General features: G+C 34.0%; 1 pseudogene; it reads left to right on the top strand.

The window, feature by feature from the left end:
* Nucleotides 1-4,597: 4,597 nt before the first annotated feature.
* Nucleotides 4,598-5,539, top strand: LOC131838639 (olfactory receptor 6C6-like; annotated as a pseudogene).
* Nucleotides 5,540-6,943: the final 1,404 nt, after the last annotated feature.

Below are 6,943 nucleotides of genomic sequence, written 5' to 3'. Positions count from 1 at the left end.
GCTATCAGAGAAGAGGTGGGTGAGGGGATGGCTGAAATAGGTGAAGGGGAAAAAGACCACGCTTACCTTGAAGAGCACTGAGTAATGTATAGAATTGAGGTATCATTGTATTGCACATCTAAAACTAATATAACAGTATATGTAGACTACACTGGATTTAAATTTTTTAAAAAATGTACTTGGAGTCAATTTAAAGAAGAAAACGTAGAAGAAGGAAAAAGGAAAAAATTATTAACCAACATTCTTGAAGAGGAAAGACTAAGGAGTTTTCCAAATTAAAGGAGACTAAAACATTATGGTAATAAAATAAACATGTACTTTCAAATCGCATTTTTTCTATAAAAAAAGTTTTTAGTCACGGGTGAAACTTAAATAGGATTGGAGAACTTCATGTTGATAATGTATCATTGTTAATGTCCTGACACTAATGGTAGAATATACTTTTTTAATATAAACACATAATACTATATTTATTGATTTACTTATTTATTTTATTTAGCATAACAGTATTCATTATTTTTGCATCACACCCAGTGCTCCATGCAATCTGCGCCCTCTCTAATACCAACCATCTGGTTCCCCCAACCTCCCACCCCCCACCACTTCAAACCCCTCATATTGTTTTTCAGAGTCCATAGTCTCTCAGTCACATCCCCTTCCAATATACGCCAATTCCCTTCTCCTCTCTAACTCCTCATGTCCTCCATGCTATTTGTTATGCTCCACAAAAAGATTATCCACCATGACCAGGTGAGATTCATTCCTGGGCTAAAAGGATGGTTCAACATTCGCAAATCAATCAATGTGATAGAACAAATTAATATGAGAAGAGAGAAGAATCACATGGTCCTCTCAATTGATGCAGAAAAAGCATTTGACAAAATCCAGCATCCATTCCTGATTAAAACACTTCAAAGTATAGGGATAGAGGGAACATTCCTGAACTTCATCAAATCTATCTAGGAAAGACCCACAGCAAATATCATCCTCAATGGGAAAAAGCTTGCGTCCTTCCCGTTGAGATCAGGAACATGACAAGGATGGCCACTCTCACCACACTTGCTCAACATAGAATTAGAAGTCCTAGCAACAGCAATCAGACAACAAAGAGAAATAAAAGGTATCCAAATTGGCAAGAAAGAAGTCAAACTCTCTCTCTTCACAGATGACATGATCCTTTACATGGAAAACCCAGAAGACTCCACCCCCAAACTACTAGAACTCATACAGCAATTGAGCAATGTGGCAGGATACAAATTCAATGTACAGAAATCAGTGGCTTTCTTATACACTAACAATGAAAATACAGAAAGGGAAATTAGAGAATCGATTCCATTTACTATAGCACTAAGAACAATAAGATACCTGGAATTAAACCTAACCAAAGACGTAAAGGATCTGTACTCGAGGAATTACAGAACACTCATGAAAGAAATTGAAGAAGACACAAAAAGATGGAAGACCTTTCCATGCTCTTGGATCGGAAGAATAAACATTGTTAAAATGTCTATACTGCCTAAAGCAATCTATACTTTTAATGCTATTCCAAAAAAATTACACCGGTATTCTTCAAAGAGCTGGAGCAAATAATCCAGAAATTTGTATGGAATCAGAAGAGAACCCGAATCACTAAGGAAATGTTGAAAAACAAAAATAAAATTGGGGCATCACGTTACCTGATTTCAAGCTTTACTACAAAGCTGTGATCACCAAGACAGCATGGTACTGGCATAAAAACAGACACATAGACCAGTGGAACAGAGTAGAGAACCCAAGTATGGACCCTCAACTCTATGGTCAAATAATCTCCAGCAAAATAGGAAAAAATATACAGTGGAAAAAAGTTTCTTCCAAAAATGGTGCTGGGAAAACTGGACAGCTATATGGAGAAAAATTAAACTCAACCATTCTCTTACACCATACACAAAGATAAGCTCAAAATGGATAAAAGACCTCAATGTGAGACAGGAATCCATCAGAATCCTAGAGGAGAGCATAGGCAGTAACCTCTTCAATATCAGCCACAGCAACTTCTTTCAAGATATGTCTCCAAAGGCAAAGGAAACAAAAGCAAAAATGAACGTTTGGGACTTCATCAAAATCAAAAGCTTCTGCACAGCAAAGGAAACAGTCAACAAAGCAAAGAGGCAACCCACGGAATGGGAGAAGATATTTTCAAATGACAGTACAGACAAAAGGTTGATATCCAGGATCTATAAAGAACTGCTCAAACTCAACACACACAAAACAGGCAATCATATCAAAAAACGGGCAGAAGATATGAACAGACACTTCTCCAATGAAGACATACAAATGGCTATCAGACACATGAAAAAATGTTCGTCATCACTAGCCATCAGGGAGATTCAAATTAAAACTACATTGAGATACCACCTTATACCAGTTAGAATGGCCAAAATTAGCAAGACAGGAAACAACATGTGTTGGAGGGGATCTGGAGAAAGGGGAAGCCTCTTCCACTGTTGGTGGGAATGCAAGTTGGTGCAGCCTCTTTGGAGAACAGTGTGGAGATTCCTCAAGAAATTAAAAATAGAGCTTTCCTATGACCCTGAAATTACACTACTGGGTATTTACCCCAAAGATACAGATGTAGTGAAAAAAAGGTCCATCTGTGTCCCAATGTTTATATCAGCAATGGCGACAGTTGCCAAACTGTGGAAAGAACCAAGATGCCCTTCAATGGACGAATGGATAAGGAAGATGTGGTACATACACACTATGGAGTATTATGCCTCCATCAGAAAGGATGAATGCCCAACTTTTGTAGCAACATGGACGGGACTGGAAGAGATTATGCTGAGTGAAATAAGTCACATATTAGTATATTGACGGAGCATCAAATGGTGCAGGAATAAAAGTTATTCATTGTCTATTTGGGTTTTTTTTGGTTATATTTTATATTGTTTCAAAATTTAAAAAATAGCAAAATATTTAACTATTGTTTTTGACCTCCAGTTTGGGGCATCGGTCAGAAGTTATTGAAATATTAACATTGAGTAAGAAAGCAAGAGAGAGATTCCTTTTGAGATAAACCACCTTAATGTGTAGATATGATCATACTGTCCCGGGGAACTGGAATATCTGAAATTCTTTTGGCGTTATGTATAGAGTTTAAAATATTTCTAGTTCTCTTTTGGGAGCATATCTGTTTGTAGTTAAAGAAAATCAGTTTTGTGCTTAAAGCAATTCAGTTTTTCTTTCTTACTTGTTTGTTTGTTTGTTTGTTTTGGTTGTTGTTGTTGTTGTTGTTTTCTTACATAACTCATATTCCTGACATGAGTCTCCAGAGGTCATTTATTTTTTTCTTTTCTTCTTCTTTTTTTTTTTTTAATTAATCCCTTGTGTGTCTTTTGAGAAAAATGATAAAACTGTGCCTTTTGTTAGTGCTTAATATGAAACAAGAATTCTTTGTTACAAAATTTGGATTCCTTTCACATGAGGGATTTGCCAAAACATCTTTTCATTTACAGCATTACATTTCCATTTAGAATTTTTATGGATACATTCAGCTTTATTTTAATATAGAAGAAAAGAAGACAGAAAATGAATCTTACCTAGCCTGAAAGAGGATTCTAATTATATGTAATATTTGGATTCTGTCATTTTAATAAGTAGCAGTGGAAGTGAACGTAATTAACAGATGCATATAATTTTGAGAATGCATATGTTTTTAGAAACCTTCTTGAGAGAGAATAGTCATCGTTTATTTTTGACCACTGTTTCTACCATATTCCTATAAGGGGAAAATTATATGAATGTTTTTGAGATATGGTAAGTCCCTTAAAATTTGCAATAAATATCTAGATCATAAATGAAAGCATTCTCACAAGTAAAGTCAGGTAGTCTACTGACTTCTGAACTGTCATTTACTTTTCTGTTTTTATGTAGATGCAATATTCAAAGCTTCATGATTAAATGCAACTGATATGAGAAGACTGATGCATTTGAAACCAAAGAAAAACAATAATTAAGTGAAATGAAATAAAGGAACAATGCAGAAGTACTGCACTAAAACAAAATAATAATATATATCAGAATATTTCAACCATAGAGAAAATATGTAACTGTGATTATTTCTACATATTACAAATTTTAAGGGTTTTAATGAGCTAAGAATTTTTGAAGAATATTACATATAAACATTGGTATTAATTTTCTAAATGTTACCAGAAGTTTTTCAATAATTTTTAAGATATACATAGAAAATAAATTTAAAGTCAAGCTTATGTTCTATTTAGAACACTGAAACAGAAATCAGCTCATTTGGAAATGATCAGCTAAAATTTAAGTTATCTTTTAAGTTCCAATAGAAAGAAGAAAAAATTAAGTAGTTTGTTACCATAGCTAAGGTTTAAATGGAATCATCTGTTAGAGGTTCCTAGGTTGAGCTATGCTATAGTTTTAAATATCAACTCTCTTGTAAAATCAGATCATTTTTTAAAATTTATTTACATTTCCAACTACTGTTTTTGGTTTTTCACTTTTTGTTTTTTGTCTGTCTGTACCTTCTTAAAAACTCCTCTTATTTCCACTTCTGGGTTGTTTTCCTATATCTATCTTCATAATATTCAAATCAGAAATGAGGAATCAGTCAAGAGAGATCAAGTTCATTCTCCTAGGATTGACTGATGACCCACAATGGCAAATTGTGATTTTTATATTTTTCCTCCTAAACTATGTGTTGAGCATGATTGGGAACTTAACCATCATCCTTCTTACCTTATTAGATCCCCGCCTCAAGACTCCCATGTATTTTTTCCTCCGAAATTTCTCCTTCTTGGAAGCTTCATTGACAACAGTCTGTATTCCCAGATACCTGATAAGCATCATGACTAAAAACAAAATAATTTCCTACAGTAGTTGTGTATCTCAGTTATTCTTTTTCATCTTGTTAGAAATTACAGAATTTTACCTGCTGGCTGCCATGTGTTTTGACCGGTATGTAGCAATCTGCAAACCCCTCCATTACCCCATCATTATGAACAACAAAGTGTGTTACCAACTTCTATTCAGCTCATGGACAATTGGCTTTCTGGTTACATTTCCACCAGTGGCCTTGGGATTGACACTGGATTTCTGTGCTTCCAAAGTAATTGATCATTTCATGTGTGACACTTCCCCCATGCTGCAGCTTTCCTGTACTGACACTCATTTACTGGAATTGATTTAATTTGCTGTAGCTATTGGAATACTTTTGATCACGTTGCCTTTAGTAATTCTTTCCTACACATACATTATCAAGACCATTCTAAAACTCCCCTCTGCTCAGAAAAGAACAAAGGCTTTTTTTACATGTTCTTCTCATATGATTGTAGTCTCCCTTACTTATGGTAGCTGTATCTTTAATTACATAAAACCAACAGCAAAGGAAAGGGTAACTTTATCCAAAGGTGTAACTGTTATTTACACCTCAGTTGCCCCTTTATTAAACCCTTTCATTTATGTTCTCAGAAACCAGCAAGTGAAAGAAGCCTTCAAGGATATGCTCCAAAAGATTTTCTCTTTTTTCAAAAAATGAAGAGGAAATTTAAAAATCTTAGCTAAAAGGTAAATAAAAATTTTGACTCATTTTATAAGCTTACTTAATCTATTCTTCAAATAGTCCATCTAATATTTATACCTCATAATATTTAACCACCCCTGTCACCACAATTCATCTTTTTCCTCCTACTCTATGATTAACAGTCCTGTGCTAAAGTATGAGTATTCACTTGAGTTATCAACACAAATGTGAAATTTCTTTCACTCTACAAAACATGGTTCTGACCACCTCAAAAACATGATTTTAAATATATATTCATTATAAAAATTTTAAATAAGTATACAGACATCAATATAATAATATGCACTACTATTGGAACTCTAGGAAGTTCTTCAAATGTCATACAAATGTTTTCAACAAAGCAAGAAAAAAAGGTAGGCTTCAAGTCATAAATAGCTCATATGTTCTAAAATGTAACAGAACTTTATCTGGTATGTCAGTAGACCTGAAAATTTGGAGTGAGTAACAATCACACACCTGGTTGGCTTATTTAATAGCAAAGACAATATTCTCATCTTTAAAAATGTCTTTTTTTAAAAGATTTTATTAATTCATTTGACAGAAAGAGAGAAAGAGAGAGAAAGAAAATGAGCATAAAGCAGAGGGAGAGGGAAAAACAAACTCACTTCTGAGCAGGACATTGGGCCAGATGCCAGGACCAGGAGATTATGACCTAAGCTGAAGGCAGATGCTTGACCATGTGAGCCACCGAGGTGCCCCCCTAAAATGTCTTTTTAACTTAGCTGGAGTAAAGTATAGAAACATGGACTACAGGATTTTCTGTTGTCGGTGATTCCTATGAGAGTTTTCTTTTTTGATATAAAAGCTTATGTGAGCAGATTTTTATTTTATTAAGATTATTATGTTAAATTTATTGAGGATGGGTTTTTGGGTGTTAGAGTCAGGAAGACAAGTTAAATGGCTAATACTTCAAACTAAATGAGTTACTTGAGAATTGAAATGCAATAGTGTCAATGAATTTGAAGCTCTGGGAAATGGTTCCATAGATATTAAGAAAACAAACTGAAAAGAATGGTTGAACATTTGGCTATATGGGATAAATGGAAAAAGATTTTCAAAACTAAAATGTAGCTTCCTTAAACCTTCATTCTACCCATTCCTGCACATACTCCCTTATATATTCAATATTTTTAAAGAAGTCAGTATTACTGGTATCTGGTCAGATTAAAAAAAAAAAAAGTACCTACAAAGAAATCCATGAAATACATAGAGTTCCATATTGGGTATATTATGCTACCTGAGAATTACGAGTGCAAAAATCATCAAGGTATTTAATTCTGTAACTCCTATCCATGTGACTCTGTGAAGAAAACAATCTAAGTTCATGTTTGTGTTCTGATTTATTTTAGTATTTTAAGC

This window comes from Mustela lutreola, chromosome 8, assembly GCF_030435805.1.
Source record: "Mustela lutreola isolate mMusLut2 chromosome 8, mMusLut2.pri, whole genome shotgun sequence".
In the NCBI taxonomy this organism is placed as follows: domain Eukaryota; kingdom Metazoa; phylum Chordata; class Mammalia; order Carnivora; family Mustelidae; genus Mustela; species Mustela lutreola.
Note: the sequence above shows the minus strand (reverse complement) of the source record. Positions and strands in the feature narration are given on the sequence as shown.